The sequence below is a fragment of the Apium graveolens genome, chromosome 4, assembly GCF_009905375.1.
Source record: "Apium graveolens cultivar Ventura chromosome 4, ASM990537v1, whole genome shotgun sequence".
In the NCBI taxonomy this organism is placed as follows: domain Eukaryota; kingdom Viridiplantae; phylum Streptophyta; class Magnoliopsida; order Apiales; family Apiaceae; genus Apium; species Apium graveolens.
The window spans coordinates 170203644-170219248 of NC_133650.1; positions in this window are offsets into that span (position 1 = coordinate 170203644).

Genomic DNA, 15605 nt, shown 5'->3' on the forward strand with positions numbered 1-15605 from the left:
TGGCATCAAGAGCATAACCAATAGAAATTAACATGTTACTCACATCAGTGTCTGTGTGTGGAGCAAGTGTGTTATTTTCAGGAAATTTAAAAGACTTTTCAATTACATCACAGTTGATACATTGTTCATTACCTTTGAGAGTGAAGGTAATAGTCTTGTCATTGGAGCTGAACACTGCAGTAGTCTAGATTTCCTCAATAACTTCACAGTAGATGGTTGGGGATTCAAGCATGGCATAATTCAATTTGCAGTTTAGCATGAACTCCATCATCTTGTGATAATCTTCATATGCCGAAATCTGCTTGTTCACCAAAGCTACAAAGTTGTTTTTTCATAGATAAAGCCAATCGAGGACATAAGCTTGACTACGAGTTCTATTTCTGTGACTGAGTTTAGTTGCAGAGAGAGAGTATTTGCTTTGGAGAAAAAGAGAGTTAGAGAAATTGCTTTGAGAATGATAAAAGAAAAGAATGAAAATGAATTTTGCTTTTATACCATCTCAGAAATAAACTGTCAAAAGTAATAAAGTAAAATAAAGTAACCAATCAAAATAGCCATTTTAAAAATTGCAAAACTGTCAAAATTCCAAGATTATCCGTTGAAATATACATTCAGGCTGTCAGTAAATTCGACGGATAATGTTCAGAATCAACGGCTAAGATTGAGACACTTCGACGGATGATAATAAGATACCTAGAGTAATAATTGATACTTCGACGGATGATAGGTTTCAATGGATATTCATTTTCAACAGATAATGAACATCCGTCGAGATACAAATTCTGATTTAGTCAAAATTTTATCAAGAAAAAGAAATATCAATTTTAACTCTGGCTACATTACAACTTGAAAAATTATCAAATATGATTTAAGAGTAATTAAGCATACCTAACTCACTTACCAACCTAGAGAAGGTGGATTCATCAAGTGGCTTGGTGAAGATATTTGCAAGTTGCTTCTCACTTGGAACAAAATGAAGTTCCACAGTACCATTCATTACATGCTCCCTAATGAAGTGGTACTTGATGTCTATGTGCTTTGTTCTTGAATGATGTACTGGATTTTCAGTGATGTAAATTACACTAGTGTTATCACAGAAAATAGGAATTCTATCCACTTGCAGACCATAGTCCAATAATTGGTTTTTCATCCATAGAATTTGTGCACAGCAACTGCCAGCAACAATATATTCAGCTTCAGCTGTAGAAGTAGAAACTGGATTTTGCTTTTTACTGAACCAGGATACTAGCTTGTTTCCTAAAAATTGACAGGTTTATGTTGTACTTTTTCTATCAATTTTACAACCTGCATAATCTGCATATGAATAACCAGTTAGATCAAAACCAAAATCTCTAGGGTACCAAATGCCAAGTTTTGGTGTTCCTTGAGATATCTGAAAATTCTCTTAATAGCTACTAAATGAGATTCTCTAGGATCAACCTGAAATCTAGCACAAAGACAAGTTGCAAACATTATATCTGGCCTACTAGCTGTTAAGTACAAAAGTGAGCCAACAATGCCTCTATAGCTTGAAATGTCGACAGACTTTTCAGTAGTGTTCAATTTAAGTTTAGTTGCAGTGGCCATGGGAGTTTTTGAAGATGTATAATCCATTAGATCAAACTTCTTTAGAAGATCATAAATATATTTGGTTTGGCAAATGAATATTCCATCACTAACTTGCTTAACTTGTAAACCAAGAACTTAAGTTAGTTCTCCCATCATGCTCATTTCATACTTACTTTGCATCAATTTGGCAAACTTTTTGCAAACTTTTTTATCTGTAGAGCCAAATATAATATCATCTACATAAATTTGAACAAGTATACTAGAGCCATTAACATCTCTAAAGAATAAAGTTTTGTCAACAATACCTCTTGTGAAGTGATTTTCTAAGAGAAATTTTGACAAAGTATCATATCAGGCTCTAGGTGCTTGCTTCAATCCATAAAGTGCTTTCAAAAGATAGTAGACATATTCTGGAAAATTTGGATCTTCAAAACCAGGAGGCTGATTGACATAAACTTCCTCCTCCAAGGCATTTTTGACATCCATTTGATAAACTTTGAAATTGGCATGGGCTGCATAGGCTAAGAAGATTCTGATGGCTTCAAGTCTTGCAACAGGAACAAAAGTTTCATCAAAATCTATTCCTTCTTATTGAAAGTAGCCCTTAGCAACCAATCTAGATTTGTTCCTGTCAACTATGCCATTTTCATCCATCTTGTTTCTGAATACCCACTTGGTGTCAATTGGATTCTTTCCTTTAGGCTTTTGTACTAGCTTTCATACCTTGTTCCTTTCAAATTGGTTTAGCTCCTCCTGCATAGCTAAAACCCAATCAGGATCCAACAGAGCTTCTACTACCTTCTTTGGTTCTTCCTTAGAAAGAAAGCTGCTATACAGACATTTTTCTTGAGTTGCTTTCTTTGTTTGAACTCTAGAAGATGCATCATCAATAATGAGCTCAAAAGGGTGATCTCTAGTCCATTTTCTATATTGTGGTAGATTAGCTCTTGATGAAGGGGCCTCATTGTTGTCTTGATGCTTAGTAGAATTTTGATGATTAGAAGCTCCCCCTGAGTTTATGGATCTTTGACTTGAAGAAGGGGTCCTTTCTGATTGTGATCTTACTTGACCCCCAAATCCTATAGAAGGATCGACGGATTTTGATCTTTCCCTGTCGACGAATGATGTTCTTTTCCTGTCGACGGATGATGCAGATTATCTTTCAACGGATGATGCACTTGGTCTTTCGATGGATGTTGAGTTATGTGCTTCATTAGTTGTAGACTTTTCTGCATTGTCCTTGGATATTGGTTCTTGATCACTATCATCATCACTATCTTCACTGATCATCTCCACATTGTCAAATTTGAGGCTCTCATGGAAATCTCCATCTTGTAGTCCTTCAATCTTTTTGTCATGAAACACAACATGTACTGATTCCATAACAATGTTGGTTCTTAGATTGTAAACTCTATATGCCTTTCTAACAGCATATCCAATAAAAATTCCTTCATCTGCTTTGACATCAAACTTTCCATGTTGATCAGTTTGATTTCTTAAGATATAGCATTTACAGCCAAAGAAATGTAGGAAATTTAGAGTTGGATTCCTATTCTCGAACAACTGATAAGGAGTCATGCATCTGGCTTGATTAACCAAAGAAATATACTAAGTGTAGCATGCAGTATTCACAGCTTCAGCCCAAAAATATGTTGGTAACTTTGATTCTTCAAGCATTGTCCTTGCAGCATTAATAAGAGATCTGTTTTTCCTTTCCACCACTCCATTTTGTTGTGGAGTTCTAGATGCTGAAAACTCATGTATAATCCCATTCTCTTCACAAAATGATCTCATCACAGAAATTCTTGAACTCAGTTCCATTGTCACTCCTGATTCTTCTTACTTTGAAGTCAGGATGATTGTTGACTTGCTTTATATGATTGATGATGATTTCACTAGTTTCATCTTTGGATTTTAGAAAATATGTCCAAGAGAACTTTGAGAAATCATCTACAATAACTAGGAAATATCTTTTCCTAGAGATGGACAACACATTGACTGGTCCAAAGATATCCATGTGCAACAGTTGCAAATGTTCTTCAATTATTGAATCAAGCTTCTTTCTGAGTGATGCTTTAATCTGCTTTCCTTTCTGGCAGGCATCACACAATCCATCCTTAGTAAACTCCACTTGAGGAATACCTCTAACCAATTCTTTCTTGACTAGCTCATTCATGGTCTTGAAGTTTAGATGAGACAGCTTCTTGTGCCATAGCCAACTTTCATCTTGACTTGCTTTAGTGAGAAGACAAGTTACTGATTCTGCATTTGATCAGTTGAAGTCAATTAGGTACACAATTCCTTTTCTCACTCCATTGAGAACCACTTTGTTGCTCTTCTTGTTGGTCACAACACAGGCTTCAGAATTGAAAGTGATTGGGTTGCCCTTATCACAAAGCTGGCTGATACTCAACAAATTATGCTTGATTCTATCCATGTTATGGATTAAAAACTAAGGTATATTAATTGCTGTATTGTTTTACTAAGGTTCGGGAGCTCAAAGCCTTTAATGGTTGCTCTCGTGTTTCGTAGCTTAATTCTGCCTTTACGAGATGCCCACGTATCTCTGTAATCTAGAGAATCAAGCCAAAAACGTAGTTCTTGATGATGCCCTCGGGGCTATGACGGCGAGGGCACACAAAGGATGTAGTGGCCTATATGTCCTTAATCGAGGATTAAGCCAAAACGTAGTTCTGATTTGTGGGGTGAGACCCCTTATATAGATGTTGGGAGTCCTTGAATTGGAATTGGGTTAGGAGACTTGGTGGGCAAGTCTCAGAATTAGAATGGACTTTGGAGTCCTAGGAAGTAGGAAACTGATTCCTTATCCTATCAGGTCCCTTGGGGGCTAATCTTCAAGGATTTATATCCTCATTGGGACTCATCTTGACAGTTGATTTATCCCTTATTAATTAATTATGAAATTAATTAATATTCAGGGTTTTGGGCCCTTTCTAATTGGGCTTCGTTATTAGACCGTATATGGTCTAATTAATTTTAATACCAATTATATTCCTAGGCTATATTTGGCCCCCATCAAGGGTCTTGGGCCTCTTCTAATGGGCTTAACTGGAAGCCCAATGTTAATACAATTAATGGGATATTAATTACACAATCAGGGTTTATTTTATTCCCTATCATTTGCCTCCCAACTTTTGGGAAACCGTAAAAGATTTCGCAGAAGTTAAGTTCATTCGTTCCCTTACAGGGTATCGTTTTGGCGTAAAGTGTGGAGCGACCTACACACTTACAATTATTTGCCTTGTACACGGCTTCAGGGTTGTTTTTAGAAATACCCTATTATTTTCTTACCTTTTTCCCTTTCTTTAGGAATTTTCTGGTATTTTTCAGCAATTTCCCCTTAATTTCTGGGATTTTTTCCTAATTTTCAAGAATATTCTGATACTCATATATATTACTTCTTTAATATTTCAATAATATTTTATCAAAAATAATTATTGAAATTATTTTTAAATTTTCCCTAATTTTTCTGGGATTTTTCTGAAATTTTCAGCCCTTTTTCGACCAGGATCCTAGTCGAAATTTCGACCTGGATCCTAGTCGAATTTGGGCCTGCTCCTGAGCCCTGGTTGAACAATTCGTCTAGGATTCATGACCAGGATTTTGACCTGGATCCTAGTCAAGTTAACGACCTGGATCCTGGTCGAAATTTTGGCCGCAACATGATTCCTGTTCGTGAAACTTCGACTAGGATTCACGACCAGGATTTCGACCTGGATCATAGTCGAGTTTAAGACCTGGGTCTTGGTCGAAATTCATGCCACCTTTTGACTCCTGTTCGTGAAACTTCGACTAGGATTCACGACCAGGATTTCGACCTGGATCCTAGTCAAGTTTACGACCTAGGTCTTGGTTGAAATTCATGCCACCTTTTGACTCCTGTTCGTGAAACTTCGACTGGGATTCACGACCAGGATTTCAACCTGGATCCTAGTCGAGTTTTCAACCTGGGTCTTGGTTGAAATTCATGCTACCTTTTGATTCCTGTTCATGAAACTTCGACTAGGATTCACGACCAGGATTTCGACCTGGATCCTAGTCGAGTTTACGACCCGAGTCTTGCTCGAAATTTTGCTCATCTTTAGGCTCCTATTCGAACTAATTCATCCAGGATTCATGACCTAGATCTCGACTTAGATCCTAGTCTTTTTGGCTCTTCTTTGTACCTGGGCTTTAATTCGGGCCTCTCATATTTCCAAATCCTCTTTGGATTTAGGCCTCTATATTTTCAAATCCTATTTGGATTTGGGCTTTGATTGTTTGATTTTGAACCTTGACTGGGGCCTTTATATTTCCAAATCCATTAAGAATCAAAGAAATCGTTAAGAATCTTCGAGGTCATGGTGATTTACATAATCATCCCTTAAGACTATCGATTTGTTTTTTAGCCTCAGCCAGGCTTTTCTGATCGTTTTCTAGTGAACGTTCTATTCTTCATGAAACTTGTTTTCGTGGATGTCCTAGTCTTCACGAATTTTATTCTCATGGACACTTTAGCCTTCGCGGAACTTGTTCTCATGGGCGTTCTAGTCTTCAAACTTGTTCTCGTTGGGGACCTAATTTTTCAAGAATTCTCAATAAATTTTATAGGAGTTCCACCAGAAAACCTTTAGGAGGGTCTGGATCAACCCTACATGGGTTCCGGTCGGCTATGAGGCCTCCATGTGGCCTGGTCGGCAAATTCTGCTCTTTTTGGACGTTTGTCCCTTTTTCTAGTGAGCGTTATGTACTTGTTCTCGTGAACGTTGTACTCTTCACTAGGAGCATCCCTTGGCTCTAGTTCATGGTTTTCTTGGAACCTTCTCTTAGGGGCCATCCCTATTAGTTCCAGACGTCTGTAGACGTTCCTTCTAGGACGTGCTAGTCGGCCTAACTCTCCATGTGGAGGAGTCAGCTTCAAGGACTCTTGGTCGGCCATGAGACCAAGCCCTTAAGGCCCTGGTCGGCCGTAACCTTAATGTTTAGAGCTTCTTGGCCCTTTGGGATCATATTTCGTGGAAGTTCTTGAACTTCAATATTCTCAATATCAATTCGTGGATTAGACTTCTCTCTTTTTTTATTCGAGGGAATGCCTTGTCGGGTGGGGACCTCATCCAAGGACCCTTTAGACGGTCAAAGATCTTCATGGATGGCTACTCGACCTCCTTTGGTCGGTCAAGGGGAAACATTTTTGCTTTCTTGGACAACATGTCTCGATGGACCTCGAACATAAACTATCACGTTCGTGTTCTTGACGGGTCCTCATAATTCAAAGTAACCTTGTTAAAGTTGGCCTAACCCCTCTTATTTTCCCATTGCTTAAGTTTGTTCCAATTAGGCGAACAGCTTCCTGAGGTGGGGATGTGCGGGGCTCATGCCTTGTATTTGGTACATCTATTCTTTTTAGAACTTTCAATACTTCACAAATTAAAGGAGGAGCCTGGTTGGCTTAAGGCATCCCTTGGAGGCCAGTCTGCTGGAGCCCTTTCCAAGGGATCTCCAGTTGGTCAAAGGCTTTCTCTTGAGGCTGATCAGCCTCTTTTGGTAGACTGGAGTTTGTAATGTAGACTTCAATTGACCATATACATTTCGTGAAGTTAGCTTTCTAATATCTTTTTCTTATTAGGCCAACGCCTACTTCGCAGCTTCTTTCACTAGGAGTGCAAAATGAAGGAGTGAGCACACGGCCTTGGCGACATTGATGAAGAAACTTGAGAGAAAGTTTCAGGACTGGGATTCTAGAGCTCTCTTAGCGTTTATCAATGTTCGGAAGACTTATTCAAGATGATGGACACCCATGATGATGAGGTGCATTCCGTTAATATGTCTATTGGCTCTGTTCATAGCTCTTACCCGAATATGGTTGTTTCTGAGGTTGCCATTATTGGTTAATCATCTAATTTTGGACAATAGATTGTCCTTCAGTGTTTAGGCCTTGCATGGCTTTGTTTGCCATGCGTGGCTTTTATCTATTTGTGGTCCTTCATGGACTTGAACAACTTCAGTGTGTAACCTAATTGTTCATCATGACTTGATTTCTGATCCTTCAGGATCTCCTGTATTTGTAGTTTGATTTCATATTCGTCTTATATTTTCGGTACTTTGGTCCTTCGGGAATTTTATTCATTGGATGCTCGTACACTGGTCGACCTTATTCCTCCATTTACTACTAAGTACCAGGAACGTGTCTTTCATGTCCTAAACATATTAAACCTTCAGCTTCAAAACGCACCAGGTATGAGGCACTTTGTTACTGCTCAGGATTTCCGACTTGTAAGATCCTCATCCTCATGTTTTCTCGACCTTATACGGTCTTTCCCAGTTAGGGATTAGCTTTTCTTTCTCTTCAACTCCTGAAGCCTCAATCTTTCTTAAGACCAAGCCTCCTTAGTAAAAGAACCTTTCTTTAACCCTTTTATTAAAATAGAGGGAGGCTCTTCGTTGATGCTCTGCATTGCGAGCGTTGGCCTCATCTCTGACCTCGTCGATTAGATCCAGGGCTAACCTTTTCCCTTCCTCATTTTCTTCAGCATTGAAAGCTTGAATCCAGGGAGAGGAATGTGATGTTTCTAAAAGAACAACCGCTTCTTCCCCATATGCTAACATGAAGGGAGTTGCTCCAGTCGTGACTCTACAGGTAGTCCAATAGGCTCATAGTATTGGGAGTATTTCATCCACCCAGTTATTCCTCGACTTCTCGATCCTCTTCTTTAGTCCATCCAGGATTATTTGATTCGCAACTTCCGCTTGCCCATTGGCTTACGGGTGAGCCACATAGGTGAATCGTAATTCAATTTCATTCTCCTCACAATACTTTTTGAATTCCTTATTGTTGAATTGTGTTCCATTGTCAGTAACTAGGATGTGGGGAATTCCATATCGACACATAATATTTTCCCACAGGAATTGTGCAACTTGCTTAGTTGTGATTTTGGCCAAAGGCTTGGCTTCAACCCAATTAGTAAAATAGTCAATGGCTACAATCAGGAACTTCCTTTGTGCCGTGGCCATGGGGAAAGACCCAAGTATATCCATTCCCTACATAGCAAAGGGGATAGGTGAGGTGATGGAGGTCAGCATCTTGGGGGGTTGTCTAACGACAGGTGCATGCTTTTGACAGCGGTCACACTTCTTCACATACTCTTTGGCATCAACCATCATTTCTGGCCAATAGAAGACTAAATGAGTTATCTTATGAGCTAGTGCTCTGCCCCCCAAGAGTTGTCCACAGATACCTTCATGCACTTCTTCAAGAGCCAAGCGTGCCTCATCGGGCTAGAGACATCTTAAGTAAGGAACTACATAAGATCTTTTATACAAAATTCCATCTATCAAGGAGTATCTCAGTGCTCGAACAGCCAACTTCCGTGCTTTAGTAGCATCATTTGGCAACCAACCGGTTTGAATATGGGTCCTGATGGGATCTATCCATGATGTCCCCAGATAGGAGCTACAAGCTTAACATCAATGCTAAGTATCTTCAGAATGCGGAAGTATACACTTCTTGAACTTTCCTCTATCTCAGATGAAACAAATTTAGACAATACATCCGCCTTAGCATTTTCCTCCCTTGGGATGTGCTCAACATGACATTCATCGAACTGAGTCATCACAGCCCTTACTAGGCGGACATACTTAGGCGTTGTGTCATCCCTTGCCTCAAACTCTCCCTTCACTTGGGATATGACCAACTTCGAGTCTCCACAGACCTTCAAGTTCTTGCCTCTCAGTGTCCCTGCTAGGCCGAGGCCAACTATCAGAGCTTCATATTCTGCCTCATTATTTGTGGTCAAAAAGTCTAACTTCATGGCATACTCAATCAAGAACCCATCAGGGCTTTGTAAAACCAAACCTGCTCCACTTGAATTTGGTTTTGATGCTTCATCAAAATAGAGAACCCAATATTCTTTCTCTTTATCATCCTGTTCTTTGTCCCACTTATCAACTTCCTTGTGCTGAGGTATGGTATCCTCCTGCCCCCCGACTTCTTGGTTGGATATGGTACATTCCACCACGAAGTTAGCCAATGCTTGGGCTTTTATTGCCATTCGTGGCTTATACTTGATATCGAATTCTCCCAGCTCTATTGCCCACTTGATCAACCTTCTACTAGCCTTGGGACTATGAATGTTATTTTTCTGGGGCTGATTTGTTAGCACCTCAATTTGATGAGCCTGAAAGTAAGGACGTAACTTTCTTGAAGCCATTACCAAAGCTAAAGCAAACCTCTCAATAGTTGAATAATTCAACTCAGCTCCATACAGAATTTTGCTGACATAGTATACGGGTTTCCGGATTTTCAGTTCCTCCTTAACCAATACAGCGCTCTAGGCATTCTCTGAAACGGCCAAGTACGAGTATAAAACTTTATTCAAAGCTGGCTTGCCCAACAATGGGGCCTGGGCCATATATTTCTTTAATTCCTCAAATGCCTTCTGGCTTTCCTCACTCCATATAAAATCCTTAACCTTCTTTAAAGACTTGAAGAATGACAAACACTTATCTCCAGACTTGGAGATGAATCGTCCCAACACAGCAACCCTTCTAGTGAGCTTCTGAACATCTTTGATAATTTTTGGTGGCTCCATGTCTAGGATTGCTTTTATTTTATCAGGATTAGCCTCGATTCCTCTCTTAGAGACCATCAATCCCAAAAACTTTCCAGACCTTACTCCGAAAGCACACTTCGTAGGATTTAACATCATCTTGTGGTACCTCAGGACCTCGAAGGCTTCCCTCAAATAGGTTATATGATCTGTCTTTACTAGACTCTTGACTAACATGTCATCAACATAAACTTCCATGGTCTTGCCGATAAGATCCTTAAAAATTTTCTTTACCAACCTTTGATAGGTGGCTCCTACATTCTTGAGACCAAATGCCATAACAAGATAACAATAAACACCAAAGTCAGTGATGAATGATACCTTAGGGATGTCGTCCTTATGCATCTTGATCTAATTGTATCCACTAAATCCATCCATGAAACTCAGCATCTCATGTCCAGCAGTGGCATCTATTAAAGTATCTATCCTTGGCAACGGGAAACGGTCCTTAGGGCATGCGTCATTCAGATCAGTGAAGTCCACACACATCCTCCATTTTCCATTTTCCTTCTTCACCATTACAGGGTTTTCTAACCATTCTAGAAATTGTATCTCCTCAATGAAACCAGCCTCTTAGAGCTTCTCTACTTCCTGTTTTATAGCTTCTTGCCTCTCTAGGGCAAAGCTTCTTTTCTTTTGCTTCACTGTCTTCCGATTCGGATCCACATTCAGCTTGTGAGTAATCAGTTCTGGGTCTATTCCTGGCATATCAGCTGCTGACCATGCAAACACATCACTATTTTCTTGTAAAAATTTCACCAACTTCCTTCTAAGGGGCTCCTCTAGTGTGGCTCCAATGAAAGTTACTTTCTCAGGATCCTCGGGAGCTAAAGGAATCGAAACCAAGTCTTCTGCTGGCTTCCCTCTTTTCTCATCATTATCTCGAATATCTAGATCTTCGATAGGCAGAACCTGCACCCCCCCAACTCCATCTGTCTTTAGTGAGGCCACATAGCAACTTCTAGCCATTTTTTGATCTCCCCTCTCTTCTCCAATCCCATTTCGGGTGGGAAAATTCATAATTGAATGGTAGGAAGAAGGGACTGCCTTGAAGGCATGTATCCCGGTTCTTCCCATGATAGCGTTATAAGTTGAACTAGCCTTCACCACCACAAAGTCTAACATCTGTGTTGCTTGCCTTGGTTCATGTCCTATGGTTGTTGGAAACTTGATTATCCCTTCCACGGGGCACTCCACTCCCGCAAATCCATATATCGGTATGTCGGTTGGGGTCAATTGGGAATCATTATAACCTATCCTTAAAAAGGTGTCGTGGAGCAAGATATCCACTGAAGCACCATTATCCACAAGGACCCTCTTAACCGGGCTGTTTCCTATTATGGGTGTTATGACCAACGGGTCGTCATGAGGAAATTTCACACCCTCTAGGTCAGAATCATCGAAAGTCATTGTTACTCTTGTCCTGTCCCTCTTCGGGGCTTCTCCAACAATATGCATAACTTCCCTAGCATATGCTTTCCTGGAGTTCTTGGATTATCCAGAAACAGTTGGTCCTCCAAAAATCGTGTTTATCACAGGCCCTCGGGATCGTGGTCCTCCAAATATTGTATTTATCACCGATCCTCTAGGCTGGGGATTTCACCCCTGATCGTCTTGGTCCCTCCGACGATCTTCAAAGTTCTTTCTTCCATTGTTATTCATATCCCCTCATTCTCCAGTGTACTTGTTCAATCTTCCTTTTTGAATGAGGAGTTCAATTTCATCTTTCAGTTGTCTACACTCATCGGTGTCGTGACCAACATCCTTGTGAAATCTATAATACTTGCTTTTATCTAGCTTGGTAGGACCAGCCTTCAAGGGCTTAGGCCAATGAATATCTTGATCTTTCTTGATTTTCATTAAAATCTGGCTTCTTGGAGCATTCAGCTTAGCATATTCAGTGAACTTTGGTCCAGGTCCTCCCTTCTTCGGGGTTGAGTCATTGTTCTGCTCAGTTCTAGGATACTTGTCCTTTGCAACATATTCCAGATCAGTTTTCCGCTTCTTGCCTCCAGCGGGCTCGTTACTTACTACGGTCTTCCTCATGCTCTCTTCCACCTTGATGTACTTCCCGGCTTTATCTTGGAGCTGTAACATGCTTTCAGGGGGGCGCTTGTCCAAGGACATCTTGAAGAACTCATCCCTAGTTCCTTGTTACAGTGTTATCATGGCTACCTTGTCATCAAGGTTCGGGACTTTTAAAGCTTCCTTCGTGAAACGATTCAGGTAGTCTCTCAAGGTTTCCTTCGCTCCCTGCACAATGCTCATGAGGGATGTTGAACTTTTCTCATGCACTCTCCCACTGATGAACTGCTTAATAAAAGCCTAACTTAACTCTCTGACGGATCCAGTAGAGTTCGGGGGCAAACGACTATACCATCTTTGAACCATTCCCGACAGGGTTTGAGGAAAGGCCCGACACTTAATAGCGTCATTCACGGGCTACATCAATAGTGCATTAGAAAATGTCCTTACATGATTAGCGGGATCTCCCGTGCCATCATAAGCTTTGATAGTGAGCATCTTAAACTTCCTTGAGATATGGGCATTCATTATCTCTTCAGTGAATGGTGGAGTAGGATCATCAGGATCTCCAAGGGGAAGAAGATTGCTTGGATCAACTCTTGGGGCTACAACCCTTCTTTGAGTCGGTCCATCCAGGTCTATGATTGGAGGAGGATTTCTCCCCTAGGTGGTAATGGGGGCCTGGGAGCCTGGTGCGCTTCCAAGTCATGCTTCAGCCTTTAAATCTCAGCCTCATGAGCCCTGATTCTCTCATGCACTTCCTGGGGATTCGTCCCTCGGGTGCTCCTGGGATGATGGTTACCATCAGGCATCAGCTCTTTTCCAGCACGCCTCCTTCTTGGGGCCACTTCATCATCTGAAGATTCGGAGTCTCTCTCAGTGTAAGGACCAGAAAATTCCTGATCCTCAGGGATAGGAGCCAAACCTTGTATATAGGGGCGATCGCCCTCGTGCTTCACTCCGTCCAGCATGTCCACTTCCTCCAACCTTGAGTTGCCGAGGGAATCATCCCTTGTAGTTGAGGTTCAGTGGCCCCTATCTGGGCTCCTCTTTGGGTGGCTGCATAAGTTGAATGAGGAGGTACCTCCACGGTTGACGAAATCACTTGGGTTGTCCCCGCTGGTGTTCCTCCATCAAGGGCTCTAATTGTTCTCCGTGTTCTCGCCATGGTTGTTGTTATGCTTCCCACAGACGGAGCTAAATGTTATGGATTAAAAACTAAGGTATATTAATTGCTGTATTTTTTTACTAAGGTTCGGGAGCTCAAGGCCTTTAATGGTTGCTCTCGTGTTTCGTAGCTTAATTCTGCCTTTATGAGATGCCTACGTATCTCTGTAATCTAGAGAATCAAGCCAAAAAACATAGTTCTTGATGATGCCCTCGGGGCTATAGCGGCGAGGGCACACCAAGGATGTAGTGGCCTATATGTCCTTAATCGAGGATTAAGCCAAAACGTAGTTCTTATTTGTGGGGTGAGGCCCCTTATATAGATGTTGAAAGTCCTTGAATTAGACTTGGGTTAGGAGACTTGGTGGGCAAGTCTCAGAATTAGAATGGACTTTGGAGTCCTAGGAAGTAGGAAACTGATTCCTTATCCTATCAGGTCCCTTGGGGGCTAATCTTCAAGGATTTATATCCTCATTGGGACTCATCTTGATAGCTGATTTATCCTTTATTAATTAATTACGAAATTAATTAATTCAGGGTTTTGGGCCTTTTCTAATTGGGCTTCATTATTGGACCGTATCTGGTCTAATTAATTTTAACACCAATTATATTCCTAGGCTATTTTTGGCCCCTATCAAGGGTCTCGGGCCTCTTCTAATGGGCTTAACTAGCAGCCCAGTGTTAATACAATTAATGCGATATTAATTACGCAATCAAGGTTTATTTTATTCCCTATCAATCCACTAGGGCAACCTCTTCAATGATGACATTATCCTTTAAAATTAAGCCATATCCCACAGTATAACCTAGTTGTCATCTCCAAAAGTGATACTTGGGCCAGCTCTTTCCTTGAACCCAGTGAACATGGTAGAATCTCCAGTCATGTGCCTTGAGCACCCACTATCCAAATACCAAAGATTCTTTCTGTTTCCCTGCACATATCAAAATCAAATCAAGTTGATTTTGGTACCCAAGTTTCCTTGGCTCCTGCCTTGTTAGCCTTTTTCTTTGGTTTCTTAGGTTTGACCTCATTTGACTTAGGTATTCCAGATTCATCCTTAGTCACTTGAGTTGGACCTTTGAAACCATTCATTGAAGCAAAATTTTTATGCACATTTTGATTAATAGGAAAATGCATGCTATTTGCAAACATGTTATTCTAGTAAGGCATGCTAAATGGCATTTGAGGCATACTAAATACATCATAATAAGGATTAGGTGCAAATGCCATATTAGCAAATTGTGCATTCATATTCTGAGCAGGCATAGCATTCATAGGCATGTCATTCATGTTGGGAAAAGAAGAAGGTACAGACATGGGAGTAGGCATTGCATTCTTGTAATTAACAGCTAAATGATTAACACTACCACAATTAACACAAATATTTCTTGGTGCATATTTATCAGGTGTGTAGTTGTTATGTTTGTTAATTCCTACCTTCCCATTCCTATTATTTTTCCTTTTAGATTCTGTTTTAACCTTAATCTTTTCCAATCTGTCATTCAATTGCTTGATAGACAGATGCTCAACATTAACTCTCTTCTCTTTCCTCACTTGACTAGATTCTCCTGGAACAAAGTTTTTAGAAACTGATCCATACTTCTCATTCAACTTAGCTAGCTTGGCTTTGCTAACTGGCTTTTTCTCAGTCGACGAATGTGGTTCCTTATCTTTTGACGGATAGTCCATTTGGTCTTTCGATGGATAATATTCATCATCCATCGAATCCACATCCGTTGACAGTCCTTCAATCAAATTGGACTCGAGCTCCTCTTTACTTTTTTTCCAAGCTGCATCACAAAAAGACTATACCTTGAACTTTAATGATTTGAGCATGGACATCTCTAGATGATTTCCATGCCTTGATCACTTCATGTTCTCATTCAAGCTGCTTCTTTAAAATCTCTTCTTTCTTCAAGGACTCAGTTAATTCATCCTTATAAGTTTTATACTCAATTCTCAATTTTCCAAATTCAATAAATTGAGATTCTAGCACATTATTCCTCTCACTTAAAAACAAATTGTTTTCTTCAATTTTAGCATTTTCCTTAGTGAGGGACTTAAGTGTAACGCGCAGGTGATATAATTCAGTAGACATGTCATTTATTACATCATTACACTCGACTTTAGATAAATGTGCTAGGTTAGTTGTGATTACCTGATTGCTTGATGAACTGGTCTCTATTTCATCTGATTTGGCCATTAGGGGTAGGTTGACATAACTTATTTCTTTATCT